Source organism: Myotis brandtii, unplaced genomic scaffold (genome assembly GCF_000412655.1).
Source record: "Myotis brandtii unplaced genomic scaffold, ASM41265v1 scaffold82, whole genome shotgun sequence".
NCBI classification, from domain to species: domain Eukaryota; kingdom Metazoa; phylum Chordata; class Mammalia; order Chiroptera; family Vespertilionidae; genus Myotis; species Myotis brandtii.
Window position 1 is genome coordinate 5,597,772 of NW_005371324.1, and position 16,338 is coordinate 5,614,109.

The window sequence follows — 16,338 nt, forward strand, 5'->3', positions numbered from 1 at the left end:
TAATTTGATTGGTAATTCAGAGATGAACTGATGCTCAAGTTGAGATCTGAAAGGAGAAGGGAAACTAGAAAAAAAGGAACCCTCCTGAGAGAGTGAAGAGCATGGGGAAATTCTTGGAGATGGGAGAGAGATTGGCACATTGTGAGAACTAAAAGGGCAATGTAACAGTAATGCCGTGAGCAACGAAGAGTGTGTTAGGAGATAAAAATGACCAGAGATGTAGGTGTCTGGTCATAAAGAACCTCAGAGGCCATTGTAAGGATTTTGAATATTTTTCCTAGTATAAACACATTCAAGTTTTAAGTATGGGAATGGCATAATCAGAGTTGAGTTTTTTTAAAATATGTTTTTATTGATTTCAGAAAGAGGGAGAGGGAGAAATAGAAACATCAGTAATGAGTGATAATCATCTATTGGATCCATCCTGCACCCCCTCTTTCTACTGGGGATTGAGCCAGAATCTCAAACTATGACCTCTGGGTTCATAGGTCAAGACTCTAATCATTGAGCCAAACCAGCCAGGACTAGGAACCATTTGTTGAATGTAAATCTGTGATTGGAGTTCTAAATTGATTTGATTTAGTTTGGTTTGGTTTGAACTATACCCACAGTTATATCTTCTGTGATTTCCAGGTTTGGTTCCCTTTAAATGAAGCAGGAGTTTAAAGATATCTGTGAATGCCTTTATGAAGCAGAGACAGGGATGAGAGCAGAGAACTTTCTATTGTTTTCCTTTTTATTTCAATTTTTACCTATTATGTAGAGCCAAACTTTTTAAAATTCAAATTTTACCAGCTTATGTAATATTTACTTGAACTATATCATTTTATAACAAATAAAACTGGTATTAGCAGATTTGGAAACATATACAACCAACTTCTGGCATAGATATTATTTGACTAGAGGGTGATACCAGGAATTAAATTTTGTATTGGCTGCAAACATTCAGTGTGCCATGGTCCTGAGTCAATGTCCTTTTTTAGAGGAAATAGAGAATGTCAGCTAATCCAGCAGTCAGGTAACTGGAGAATAAAGAGTGCTCTTCCTGGGTTTTGGAAGTTGAATTCACAGGACAGGCCTTGATGTGGGGGCATAGGTAAGGAGCCTCTGAAAGATGTCTCCACATTGCTGGTGTCAGCAACCATAGAAAGAAGGAATTATTTATCAAGATGGGTTGGTAGATGGGAGATAGGATCCAACTGTAAGTTTAAGCATAACATGCCTGGAAGACATTCAGGTGGCAATTTTAAATAGGCCATTGGCAACGCAGCCCTAGAGGTTAGAGAGGTCATGGAGAGCTTTTCTTGAGGAGCTGGAGGGCTTGAAGAAGGTACAGTAGCCCAGGTGCCAGACTGGACTATGCAGAACATGGAGTCCTATTGGCTGGAGGCCATGCTGGGAGAGGGAGGGCTGAGTCATACTTGAGGCAGAGCGATGCAGCTGCAGAAATGGCTCTGATTGTCAGGTGCAAGGGTCAAGGTGAAGCTCCGACTGCAAAACCTAATCAGGAAATCACAAGAATACATAATTAGGAGATAATGAAGTATGTCAAGAAACAATTAAGGTAAAGGCATCAAGAGTAAGACTGTGAAAAACACCAGTGTGTGAAAACACCACTTTTGTGTGGCACTGACTGGACGGGGTGCAGGCCAGCGTGAGAGCTCTTGCTACACAGTCACCCAGGCATAAACATTAATTGATCTTCAATGGACTTTTCATAATGCCGCCTTGGTGCAAGGATATGCTTGTAATCAATGGCATGCATTTATGGACAGCCTGTGTTAGGGGTGTTAAGCTAAAAAAAAAAGCAATTTTGAATTCCTATTAGGGACTAAGCTACTGACCTTGGCCTTATTAACATGTTTTGTAACAGAATAAACAAACTTGGATCCTACCAATTTATTATCTGCATGCACAACAATACCGATTTTTTTTATCACCAGCGCCCTAGATTCATATTGATGTGCGAATCATCCAATTGTGTTGAATTCGTATTGGAAACACAACATGTTTAGAAACTGGTGAAAATATAATTAGATCTGAAAGTATTCTGTCAATCAAAATGGATATTGTGCTGTTTTACCCAGCTGAGTTAAGAGAGGCAAATTATGGTAAGGAAGGAAGTGTTTATTTTTAGTCGATGAATATAGCTAATCTGGCCTCTCAGTGTAGGGGTGTTGTGTTGTGATATGAGAGAGAATTAGGCTCCCTGGTCACGTGATGGCTGTTAAGTAATTTCAAACACACCAGACTGAAGATTCTCATTGATCTCCCATTTCCTGAAAGACTGGAGAGCCGAATCTGGGAATCTTTTCTTCTTGAAGAGGCAGTCTCTTAAGCATAGTTCCTTCCTCCTGTTGGGGATATTCATATATAGAATATTAAAATTGAAAGTAGCAACCACTGATTTTGGGATGCGGGGGGCTTGATCCCTTTCCCACATAGTGCATTTCTTAAATGTTTTAAGCATTAATGTGTAAATATGTAATATTAATTTTTTTCTTTAAGCATCTGTTTTAAAAACATCCCTGAAGAAATATTCTTATGAATCAGAAATCTATCAAATTCTCATGTTTATAATGCATTTTTTTTCATTTTATATTGAGAAGGAGCCAAGTACTTTATTAAGATGTACTGTATTCTCCCAACAGCTACTGTCTTTTTTGATTCCCTGCCTCTTATGTATCAGAAATCTATCAAATTCTCATGTTTATAATGCATTTTTTTTCATTTTATATTGAGAAGGAGCCAAGTACTTTATTAAGATGTACTGTATTCTCCCAACAGCTACTGTCTTTTTTGATTCCCTGCCTCAGGGCCTGGTGCTCCCATTTAGTCCCTTGCCAAAGCCCAAATCCTGGGCTTTCTCCTTGCCTCCTCCTTTCTCCTTCTCACCATGGAAGTCCTTCTAGACTCTGCTCAGTGCTCTCCATCATCTCCATTGCCTCAACTTAATTCAGCCCCTGTCTCTCTGCCCTACATCATTGCAGTGGCTTTCTGTGTTTTCTCTGCCACTGCTTTTCAATCCATGCTCCCTGCTTCAGTCAACATGATGTATAATCATGCTATCTTCCCGCTTCAAACATCAGTGGTCTTGCCCTTGGGATAAGAAACAGCTTAGCATGTTGTATACTGTATTTCAAGGCCCAACTTTCTATTTCTTTAGCTTCAGACTCTCACCTCTCACACCCTCCTATTCTAAGCTCCAGGCACACAGGGACTTAATATCTGTTTATAAATGTTTCATGACGGGATGGCCCCTAGCCTTCTCACATTATCTTCATTTGACTTAGAATACCATCTTCCCACCTTTCAGTTCTCAGTGTAGATGCCACTGCACAGAGGAAATCTTCTCTGAGCCCCACAGATGAGGATCGGTATTCATGCCACACATTCACATTAAGGCCATGTAATCCTGTTGGGGCACTTGTTAATTCTTTATTGCTGTTGCTTATTGACTTACCTGTACCTCCTAGTAGACTACAAGGGAGGAGACCATACCTGTTGTTCTGATTATCTACTGTCACATGTTTTAGGTTGGTTATGGCAGCACCCTACTTCCAGAAATCAAAACCAGGTCCAGTTACTATTAAAAATACACACCTTGAAACTTACTGGCATAAGTTTTGTATAGCATCGATCATTCTGTATGCTCATGGATTACATCATCATAAACTTGGACAGGGCATTGTGCAAAAGTGGTGATGGTCTTTCTTTGCTCCATGGTGTCAGAGGCATTAATTAGAAAGACATAAAGGATAGGGGCTGCTTTAATGGCTGCAGGATGGAAGCATCTGAAGGATTCTTAAGTTCTTTACTTTTGACAGAGTCCAGTTTATCAGTGTTTCATATTGTTGCTAGTACGTTTGATGCCATATCTAAGAAGCCATTGCCTAACCCAAGTTCATGGAAACTTTCCCCACCAGGTTAATGTGATAGTCTCCCCATACTTAGCCTCCATCCACATTGTTTGTGCAGGAAAAAAAATCTTGCAACTCGTCAGTTTTCTTACCTTTATATACTTTTATTGAATTTAGAGAGAGGAAGGGAAAGGGAGAGAGAGAGATAGAAACATCGATGAGAAACATTAATTGGCTGCCTCCTGCCCGCCCCTTCCTGGGATCAAGTCTGCAACCCAGGCATGTGCCCTGACCAGGAATCAAGCCATGACCTCCTGGCTCATGGGACGATGCTCAACCAACTGAGGCACACTGACCAGGCACTTTTCTTATTTTTAAATGGAAAACACACACCAAAATCTAGTTATTTCCTGGTTTTGGTATCCACCAATAATTATTTCCTTGAGAAGTGCTTGGAAAGCAGCTTGGCTAATCCAGTCAGAAGCATCTGAGGAATGTGTATGTGTGCAGAGCTCTATGTGTGTGAGTGGGATGGTGTTTCCCAGACAGGGATATAGTTATAATGATATTAATGATGCTACAAACCACCTGCTTAAACAACCTCATTAAATCAAGCAATTGTGTAATTTGTGTTGACCAGCTATTAAATAGACTCTCCGAGAAAGCTTATCTGTTTTCATTTATGGGGAAATAATACCAGAAACAAGATCCTAATATCTAGTGTTAGCTTTGGAATTGACTGTATAAGTTAGGGTTCATCCCGCCCGCCCCCCCCTCCGCAAATTAAATACTATGGCTAGCTTAAACAAATAAATGGCTATTCCCACTTGTAAAGTTTATTTGAAGTTTATGGTGTGGTTTCCAGAACTGAAAGGAATATTGTAAATCAGGCTTCAGACTGAGTGAAACCAAGCATATGTATGTAGCTCTTGGGAGTGGGAACACTTTAATAATCGTTCTCTGACAGTTTCCTAGGATACATGAATGCAGGTTGTTTACTCTGCCCTTGCATTAACTTGCTGAATTTCTAAGGGCCAGTATTTCTGGTTTGCCCCCCACACCCCACCTGTAAAAGGATCCATGATGAGACCTTTAGACGCCCATGAAGTCTGTAGAGGGACAGAGTCTCACCCTGAGTTACTGCTACACCAAGAAATCACAGAGGGAGGAAAAGTTGTTTTCTAAGGTAAAACTGGATATTGTTAGCAAAGCAAATGCCTCCCAGGCAGCTCAAAGGTAAGAGCTGTCCACTATGCTGGTTGTTTTCATAACTTTAAAGCCTTGAAACCAGTCTGGCTTTGCATAATTAGTTCTGCTTTTGCTCATAGAGCCTCTTTAAAAGTGAGAATAACCATAATAGAGCTTAAACTAAGTGAATCTATGTGTTAGAACTTGCTTTATAGTGTTGAGAAGAGTCAATATGATTTTTATGCTTAGCACAATACCTAGCAAATAAAGATTTGATTTTAAAACAAGCATTGTCTTTGAAATAAAAAGTTGTTTTAGGTTTGCTTCCAGTTTCAGTGATGGATTTGAGGATAGAACTACAAGAAAGTCTTATAAAAGTGAACTGCAACCTAAAATCCAGTATTAGTAGAACAATTAGAAAATTTAGTTACAGTCTCAATAGATATAGGTTTGCCTTGTGGCTGTAAAAAGGAAGAAACTCTTACCTTTTGCAATAGCATGGATGGACCTAGAGATTACACTGCAAGGTAAAATAAGCCAATTGGAGAAAGACAAATACGTACCATATGATCTCACTTATATGTGGAATCTAATGAACAAAGTAAACTGATGAACAACCTAGAACCAGAGACATGGATACATGGTATAGACTGATTTGTCAGAGGGGAGGTGGGTGCTAGAACCAGAGACATGGTATAGACTGATTTGTCAGAGGGGAGGTGGGTGGAGTGAATGGTATAAAAGAAGGTGAAGAAAATAGCTGAAGAACATATATGCATAGCCCATGGACACAGACAACAATGTGCTGAGGGCCAGAGGGAGAGGGGCAGGGTCTGGGTAGAGGGGGGGCAAAATGGGGGACATCTGTAATGTCAACAATTAAAAATAAAATATAATTTTAAAAAGAAGAGGAATCCCGTAGTTCACATAGCACAATAATCACTACACAGGTCTCAGATTTGGCTCAGAATGTACCCAGGGACTCCTCAGAGGGTGACTGTGTCTCCTTTGGGCACATTTGGGAGAACACACTGCAGGCTTTGACTCCCAAAAGAGAAATCTGGAAATGTTTTTGGTAGAGAGCATCTTTGAAATACATGTATATCTCCCAGTGGGCAGCTTAAAGATGGGAAATGCTCTCATGGATCTAAATGGTCTTTTTGCTCAAAAGTCACCTGCAAATAAAATTAATTCTGCATATAAAAAAGGAAACCATGGATTGTTTAAGGATGCCAAGATATTTCAATGGGGAAAGAAGACTCCAACAAGTGGTGCTGGGACAACTAGGCATCTACATGCAAAAGAATGAATTTGGACTCCGTATATAAAAATTAACTCAAAATGGATCATCGACCTAAATGTAAGAGCCCCAACTGTAAAAGTCTTCAAAGAAAATCTAATAGCAACATTTCATGATCTTAGGTTAGCCAGTGATTCTTAGATATGACACCAAAAGTACAAGCAACAAAAGGAAAAGTAGATAAATTGTACTTTATCAAAATTTAAAATTATTGTGTTTCAAAGAACATCATTGGAAAGGGAACCAATGATCCATAGAATATAAGAAAGTACTTGCAATTCATATATCTGATAAGAGTCTAGTATCCATATTATATAAAAAACTCTTATAATTCGACAATAAGATAACCCAATTAAAAATAGGTAAAATATTTGAATATATTTTTCTCCAAAGAAGACATACAAATGTTTAATAAGCACCTGAAAACATTATTAGTCTTCAGGAAAATACAAATTAAAACAACAATGAGATGCCACTTTGCACCCACTAAGATGGCTAAAATAAGTAAGATAGACAATAATAAGTTTGTGGGTACATGGAGGTATTAGAACCCTAAAACATTGCTGGTAGGATTGTAAATGGTGCAGTCACTTTGAAAAACAGCTTAGCTGTTCCTCAGAAATGTTAAATATCAAGTTACCATGTGACCCCACAATTCAACTCCTAGGTATATACCTAAGAGAAATGAAAACTTACGTCACACAAAAACCTGTACGCAAATGTTTGTAGCAGCAGTATTCATAGTATCCAAGAAGTGGAAACAACTTCTATACTTAGCAGTTGATGAATGGGTAAGCAAAATGCGATATATCCATACAATGGAAGCTTATTTGATAATATAAGTGAGGGAAGTAGTGATACATACTGCAATACAGATGAGCCTTGAAGACATTATGCTAAGTGAGAGAAGGCAGTGACAAAAACCATATATTGTATAATTACTTATATGAAATGTTCTGATTAGGCAAATCCCCAGAAACAGAAAGTAGATTAGTGGTTTCCAGAGATTGGAGAGATGAGGTAATGGGGAATGACTGATAAAGGGTACAAGGTTTTAGGTGTTGTTTTGTTTTGTTTTTTTGAGGTGACAGACTGTTTTAAAATTATGTACTGCCAATGGTTTTGTGGGGGAGGACTACATTTTCCTTTGTCCTTATAGATTCTTCCAGCTGGTCTAATAATTAGATAGACACGATACAGATTAAGAGAAAATAACCAAATTTAATTACATATGTACCTATGGGAACCCCGCAAACATGAGAGGTTCAGAGACAGAAAGTTAGAATGAGGCATATATGACATTCTGAGCTAAGGATGAGGTAAGGCACCTTGAGACTTAAGAGGAGAGGAAGGTCATTCGCAGGATGATAAGAAGAGCAGATGTTCAGTAATTAAGAGTTTGCCCTGCCCTATACATAGGTCATAAAAAGTTATTTCTGGTAATAACACTTATGGGCAAGACCCCAAATCTAAATTCTTTAAGGGAGAGGTAAAAAATTATCTTGAGCCTGCAGGGTCTCGATTGTCTTCAGCTCAAAATAATTCACATGCTGACATAGCACATCTTGGAGAGGTCTGTCTTGAGCTCCTCCAGTTGCACAACTCCATGAATATTCTAAAGTCCACTGACTTGTACGCTTTAAAAGGATACACTTTATGCTGCATGAATTATATGTCAAAAAAGTTGTATTTGAACAAAACAAAGAAGACAAGGGCTATTGGGATCTGGGCTTGTCTACCTACGTGATTCTGAGAGAAGGGCATTCTGGGCCTTGATTTTCATGAATGATGTGATTTCCTGGCACATAGAGTGATTTGGGCCTTGTGCTGCCTTTGGGTGCAGTGGTTGGAAGTTCTGGGGCCTTCCTTCTCATTCTGGAGCCATGACCCAAAGAAGGAGGTACGGATTATAATTTAGTAACCATCTGTATGTGGTTGAAACCAACAAACATTTATTGAGCACCTAGTGGATGACAGCCCATGTGCTAAACAAAACATGCAATGGTAGCTGTGATGCATTTTTATTGTTGAAGAAACTTACTTGCTTGGAGCCTCAGGTCCCATCTCTGCTGAAAAAATCACTAGACGTCAGAGGAGAGGAAGGACTTTATCTTAAATTGAAATCTGATGGTATTTCAACTGATACACTAAAGAGCATAAAACGAGCCATTAATTTCCATATTAAGAATAATTTCATTCACTTAATTTGATGATTTAAAGCTCTGATAGCTAGTGGCTTATTTGCTACTTAGAGTAATCCTATATAATAAAAGCCTAATATGCAAATTGTCCCCTCCAGCAGCCGTTCGACTGGGAGTTCCACCAGGAAACCAGGAGTTTGACTGCTCGCTATGACGTGCGCTGACCACCAGGGGGCAATGTGGAACATGGCGGGCGTGGGTGATGTGGCACCCAGGTGGGAGGCTGTGACCTCTTGCCAACTACCTGGGGGTGGGGGTGACGAGGACTGGAGGTGTGGTGAGAATGCTGAAGGCCACCAAGCTTGCTCTCACTCTGCCTGCTACCCTTCCCTGGGATGCCAAGGCTCACACCCCGGGGAAGCCCCCGCACTCGGGTACCTGGCACCTGCAAGAAACCTACCCTTCACCCGCGTGGCCTCTTCCAGGTGAGCTGGGCCGCAGCCACCTGGACTGCAGGGGCCAGTCGGGCTCTCCGTGGGTTTGTGCAGGAGCTGGTCTGCGAGGCCAGCCGGGAGATAGCGCGCTGCCTGTCCGGCTTCCATGCAGCGCCACTGGGTGGCCCAGAGGCCTACACTGTGCCCCGGCCCGCAGCATCCGGCCCCACTCACCGAATCTCCACAAGGGGACTCGGGCGCTGTGACTCAGGCGGAGGGGGATGTGCAGGGGCTTGGGGGCCCAGGTGCTGCCCGTGGCCCAGAGGTCAGCTGGGACTTGCCCTTCCACCCCAGATGCTCGCGTTTCGATCGCCAGCCAGGCCCAGGAACTTCGCCTATACATGAATTTTGTGCCCCGGCCTCTAGTGTAACAATAATAAAGAACTTTTATTTTTGCCTACTGCATTTTGTATATTTCTATTTTGTTAATAATAGAAACAATCTATTTATAAATATTTAAATGTTGAAAATTATAAACTTTTTAATATGAATGTTTAAAATAGCTCAAAGATCATATATATTGGAATAAAATGGTAACCTTCTCTTACATTTCACTTGGGAGTAATTAACATCATCATGCTTTGTAATTTAATTCAGCCAAGAGCAAAAAATTGGTTGCTTCCTGTTCTCATATTTCCCTTTTTTGGTGGAAAAATGCGTGCACTATTACTAACATAAAAATATATAAAGAATGAGACATCAGTAGATTATTTTGACACCCATATTCATTAAATTGTCAAGAAAAGGAGTTACGGCAAGCAGTGTAAATGAGTTCAATGACAAAGTAGGAACAATGAGTTAAGATAATGTAAAAAACAGTTTTTGGGGACACTGATATGTTTTTATGTCCTTAGTTGCTTTAAGTTACTATTTCTGCTAGTGGTATTTGATAGTTTTGAATGTTATGAATCTGAGCTATTCAATGGCATTTTGGTAAAGGTAAAAAAAGTATACTTTTTAATGTATATTCATGAAGTCCATTGTATGTGTGTATAGATATGGTTATTAAATATAATGGCTTATATTACGTGTAAGTCATTTTACCTGAAATGTGTACATGAAACCTCAGGGTAATTCTCTTAATACAATCACATGTCTGATTCTGTTGGCAAAAAGGAAAATTTGATTAGTTTTTGTGAATCTATTCATCAAGATAACTAGATTCTGTTTTTCTTTTATCTTAATAATTTAGTTGAACAAAAATAGTCATGCCCAAAGATACAAAATTTACTTCTTTTCTATAGCTATACTTTCTATCGCTATACTAAGAATCTGGCCTATGCTAATGTAAGAAAATTGTTTTCTTTTCATTTTTTATAATGAGGCATAAAATCCCTTAAAGGTTATATGGCAAGAATATAGAGGGAAGGCCTCAGAATTATTTCACCAAAATATGTGATATTTTGTTATATATTTTGAGTGTTCACAACTCCATAATTTACAGCAAATGTTATTAAATGCACACATAACAGATTCTCACTTAGAGATAATTTGGCATTTATCACATATTTATTACATAGGCAAAAACATTCTTAAGGTTTTTTTAAATTTTGTTTTTAAACTCATGATAGTAACACTTGTTAGTAATATTATATATGAAAGGTGAATTTAACCAATAATAGGGGCTCCAAGCTTGATATTCTACTCAGAGAAGGTTTAAAGCAGATATATGTAAACATTTTGAGAAAGTTGCACATGCTACTCTAAGTATTTTTAATTCACGTGTTAAATATATAATTTCTAGGCTCTTGATTATAGCAGTAAAGTATCACAAAATGTTTTCATAGTGAATATATAGACTCAAAAGTATATTTAATATTTCTCAACATCAGTATAGATACACATGAGTACAGGGAAGGAGGAGCAGTGACAGAGAGAGGGAGATGGTGAAGGAGAAGAAAGGGAGGAAGAGGAAGAGAAGGAGGAGAGATTGATTTTGCGTATAAATCTGCATTTTAGAATTTAATACATGTTTATTTAAGGTGAGGTTGTAAGGTTTAATATAGATTGAAAAACATTATGATGCTCGATATAATGTTTACTATAAGCCAAAAGGTCTTTTTAGTCCAGTCAGCTATAAAGAGGAGGCTGGTAAAATCTTATCTTTATATTTGTTTAACTAGAAACTGGAAGATTATTGGTAGGAAAAATAAGGCACACTATGACCTAGTTCACTGCATGATATAAAAAAAAAAATCCTGTTATGGCAATATTCAATACATGTATGTGCCACAAAATGCATGATATTTTCAACTAAAACATAGATACTTATTCAAATTTCTGGTGACTCAACAATACATTACTAAATTGGTATCCATACACTCAAGATTTATTGGATATTTAAAATTGAAACAGGATCTCAAAGAGATATTTGCACACTCATGTTTATTGCAGCATTATTTATGATCGCCAAGAGGTAGAAGTCACCTAAATGTCCACCAATGGATGAATGGCTAAAGAAAATGTGATATTCAATTGTCCCTCAGTATCTATGGGGGATATCTTCCAGAACACCCTATGTATACCAAAATCTTCTGATACTCAAGTCCCTTATATAAGACTAGAGGCCCAGTGCACAAATTCGTGCACGGGTGAGGTCTGGCTGGCCTGGCTCCAATCAGGGCAGATCAGGGCTGGCCTGTTGGGAGGAGGAGATGGCAGGAGGTTGGCTGACCAGCCCGCCCAGATTGGGGCCCAATCAGGGCCCCCAGTCAGGGCCAGGCCGGCTGGGGGAAGGGGCTGCAGGTGATTGGCCGGCGGGCCCCACCCCCGATTGGGGTTGGGAGGCCAATTGGGAGCAGGGCCGGCCATGGGGAGGGGCTGTGGGTGGTGGGCCAGCTGGCCCCACCCCCGAATGTGGTGGGTGGGGGGTGCCTATCAGGGGCCAGCGGCCTGGCAGAGGGGCCATGGGTGGTTGGCTGGCTGGCTCTGCCCCTGATTGGGGTGGGGGCCGATCTGGGGTGGGGTCAGGTGCGAGGAGGGGCTTCAGGAGATTGGCTGGCCAGCCCCGTCCCCTATTGTGGTGGGGTGATGCGATGAGGAGGTGGGCCGGCCAGGGGGAGGGACTGCGGGCCTATTGTGATGGGGGTGCAGCTGGCTCGGGGTGGGGAAAGGAAGGGGTGTTTGGCCAGCAGGCCCCGCTCTTAATCAGGATGGGAGAGTCTGATCAGGGCCAGGCCGGCAGAGGGGAGGGGCCATGAGGTTGGCCATTGGCCCTACCCCCTGATTGGGCCGGTTTGCTGGCCACAGTGGGCGTCATAACGACCTGTTGTTAGGTCGTTATGGCAGCTGCCTTTATATATATAGAGATGGTGCAGTATTTGCATATAGCCAATATGGTAGTGTGTGCATATATACACTAACAGACACATGAGACCTTGGATCACAGACCAGACATTTACTCTCAGAGCATCTTAGAGCACTAAGGCCCCATGGGGCAGTGCGACTTGGACTTGATATATCTGTGCATAAAGGAATGCCCTCAAAGAATGGGAACCCCCAAATTATGGAACTCCAAGCTTATATAGGGAAGCATGTATATCTGTCCTTCTACCCCTAAGGAGAGATAAATCTGCCTAGGGAGGGGAAGGAAAAGTCTCTAGATATTTATTACCCTCAAAATGTAAGCAAATATCATGGAGGGAGATAAGCCCTTAAGTCTCTCTGAAAAAATTCACTATCTTTAACTTTGAAGAGGTAGTTATCATTCAATCATCCTTTAACCTGGCCAGTTTCCATTAATTTTCACTCAGCAAGTCCTGACTGTGCAGAAATGTGAGAACATTCATGGAACATAGTTTCCCAAGAGGGGTATGTACAACTTATTGAAAGTGAACAGAACTTCTACACCTTTTATAAGATGCTGTAATTGTTCTGTCAGAGCTTAGAATGTTACTACACATCACCCTGCTCGCTTCTTGTGCAGTAACAAAATGATTACATTGGCCTTTGGGATGATTGTTCCTCATTAATATTCAGCAGTCACTTCCTGTGACTCTCTTAAACTTCCCTTAAGCTTCCCATCTCATTGGCCAGATTTGGATCATAGCTCCATCTCTAAAATAATTGCCAACAGAGGAAATAGAATAACCATGATTGATGTAGATTAACTAGAGGCCTGGTGCACAAAATTTGTGCACTTGGTGGGGGAGAGGGGTACCTCAGCCCGGCCTGCGCCCTTTCACAGTCTGGGAGCCCTCAGATGTCTGACTGATGGCTCCCCAAAGGGGAGCGGACCTAAGCCATCAGTCAGAATCCTTAGCGCTGCCTCGGATGCAGGAGAGGCTCCTGCCACTGCCGCTGTGCTCGCCAGCCATGAGCCCAGCTTCTGGCTGAGTGCATTGACCACCAGGGGGCAGCTCCTGCATTGAGCATCTGCCCCCTGGTAGTCAGTGCACATCATAGCGACTGTCTTTCCACTGTTTGGTTGATTTGCATATTACCCTTTTATTATATAGGATTCTTTCTTATCCTTATGATCTGCCTTGCCTACTACTCAATGGGCAAAAGTGGGATAAATGTGGTGGAATTGGAAAGCTACAATGCCTTTTTAAGAAAAGGAACGATGATTTTGAATTTATTTTTTTTCATTGAAATTACATAAATAGCAGTTATCTCTCTTCTATAAAACCTTTCTGTTATCATTTTTCTTTACTCCCCAAGTGTTATGCTTAGTAACCTTATTCTAGGATAATACTGTTTTCAATATGTAAGAAACACCAAAGAGCAAGTTTATATATTATCACTAAATGAAGGTTCTGTGAAAACTTTAATTAATGTGTCACATTCATGTCACATCAGCTTGCTGTTTTCTGAGAGCCTCGTTGCTGACTATACATTGTTGTGTCAGAAACCATGTCTGTGCTAAGGATATTGTTTTGAACCCGAGTGCACTCTGCCTATGGAGGGTGCTTTCCAGCTATGGATTCAGACAAGTGCAGGAGATTACAGTCTTGTCTTAGTTCAAGGTTCTGTAATAAATGCCACATTCTGGGTGGCTTAAACAACAAATGTTTCTGTTTTGGAGGCTGGAAGTGTCTGATCAGTTTACCCGTATGTTCTTGGATAATGCTCTCTTCCTTGGTTATGACCTCCATGGCCTTTTCTTGGTTCATGGAGAGAGAGGGAAGGAGGGGAGAGAAATATTTCAATCTTTGTATAAGGGCACTAATCCCATCATGGGTGATCCACCCTCATGACTTAGTCTAAAACTAATTACCCTTCAAAGGCCCTGCCTGCATATACCGTCTGTTTTTAGAGTGATTCTTTCTGTGTGGATAGTGGATTATAGAAGGGTAAGGTGAACAAATGATTTGAAAAGTTCTTAGTGATCCCTCTAAGGAATGGAAGAGGCTCAAGGTCAGGTGGAAGCATGGGGCCTTGTGTTTACCATCACATTAAGGGTTAGGGCTTTGATATGTGTACAAACTTGGGGGACGGGTTCACAAACATTCAGTCCATATTCCCTGTAGTGTGGTAAGTACTGTCATAGTGCAATGATCCAGGTGCTATGGGAGCTGGGTTAGGGGGGAACATCTGACCAAGAATAAGAGGATGGTGTCAGGAATCTGGAGGAAGTAATAATTGAGGTTTGAACCGTGAGGAGAAATTAGGTAAAAATGGGTAGAAAAGAGTTTCCAGAGAAACAAAGGCACGGAAAACACTGTGTGATGGGGGAAACCTGGCATTCGCCATTTGAGTGTGTTTGGAGCAGAGATGCTCAGGTAGGGTCTGGGCAGTCAGTGATGTGGTGGAGAGCTGCAGTGAGCCCCATTCCTCGGGGTCTCTGTGAGTTATACCACAGGCCTGGGACTTGCTCTCGGGGTTGAGAGGGATCCAGTGAATGGCATCCGAAGAAGGAATTGCCACCATGGAATCTGTTTTCAAGGATTGACTCTCTGTGTGAATAGTGGATTATAGAAGGGGAAGGTAAACAATTTGAAAAGTTCTCAGTGATCCCACTGAGGAATGGAGGAGGCTCAAGGTCAGGTGGAAGCCGCAGAGCTATAGGGTCAGGTTGAAGAGGAATTTAAGAGGTTGGATCTGTGGGGCCTTGTGTTTAAGTGAATAGTGGTTTAGGAATGGGGACTTTCAGGATTAATGTGTAGGTGTCTGACCTGGAATACTGTCCGGTTGGTGGTGCCAGCCACTGTGATGGCCATAAATTGAGTGTTGCTCACCCACCATTTCAACACAGTAAGATCTCTAGGACATGACAATAAACATGCTTGAGCCTGGCAAAGCGATATATTTTACATGATCAATTCTTTTGTTCTTAAGTGTTACGTTAAGTTTTATATCAGTACTGCTAATATATTTCAACATAAAAAGTGTTTATATATCTTTTCAACACCTCCTGAAGACCTCCTGATTTTTGTGATTTAAAAATAATTAACTGCCACTTTGGCACTTAAATGTATATTACCACACAGCCATATGAGTTTTCAATTATGTCAGTGTTTTATTTATATTTTCATATGTCTTTGTTTTGGGCTTAACTCACTACCTTTAAATACTTGGGAGGGCCTTACCTGCTATTTCTTCTGTATCTTACTAAGATACCTGGTTTTGATTGATTAAAATGTCTATCACAGAATGTAAAGGTGGCTTCTGGCAGAGATAAACATTCTGTACAGTTAAAACAACAAACATGTGCTCTAGGCCTGAAAGGTTAGATGTACTGGAAACTATTGCTATTCTCATCACTAATATTTAAAGAAAGTGCCAGGCAATTATTACATTTGTAATTTTTGTTATTTGTCAGCTATATGCAAAGTACTAATAACTAAATGAAGTATTTGTTGATAAGAGTTTTTACACAGGAATGATTTTCTCGTTACTGCAACAGATAGAGCTTTCTGAAATAAAATATAATCAGGTCTATCAATAAATCCAAACCAATCAGACTTGTCTCATTCATGTGTTTCTTATTGCTGATGGTGATCTCTGATATTCCTTGCCAGTTGCAAAAATATTTTCTGTAGCATCATGAAAACTAAATAAAGCTAAAGAAATACATGATAATTTCTTCAGTTTTCTTAGTTGAGCATAAATGTTGACAGAGCTGACAGTCTTACATACATAAGCTCTTTCACGCAAACATGTTTGATTTCGTATTCAAACACTCAATCTTTTTATGTTCTCTTAAGTTTTGCAACTATTTTTTCCATAAAGAATCTCTTTTTTTGTTCATGTTATTTATTATAAGCCACCTGAGATTTCACTATCTTTTATAGTCTTTAACGTTTGACAAAATAAATAAGGAAAAGGAAAGAAACTAAACTTGCTTTCATATAAATTCTATACATATCTTCATTTTTAGACAAACTTGCATTATACATACAATTTGACTCAGT

General features: G+C 40.2%; 1 protein-coding gene and 1 long non-coding RNA gene across 2 annotated transcripts in view; one reads left to right on the forward strand and one right to left on the reverse strand.

Moving 5' to 3' along the window:
* Nucleotides 1-16,338, forward strand: part of NAV3 (neuron navigator 3) — an 832,279-nt gene that overhangs the window by 201,907 nt on the left and 614,034 nt on the right. The window lies entirely within an intron of this gene.
* Nucleotides 904-16,338, reverse strand: part of LOC102249807 — a 29,596-nt gene continuing 14,161 nt past the window's right edge. Inside the window, exons 4-5 of the long non-coding RNA XR_314600.1 lie at nt 2,248-2,354; nt 904-1,500 (exon numbers count right to left, since the gene is read on the reverse strand). This is a non-coding gene — a long non-coding RNA (uncharacterized LOC102249807). The remainder of the gene's footprint in view (nt 1,501-2,247; nt 2,355-16,338) is intronic.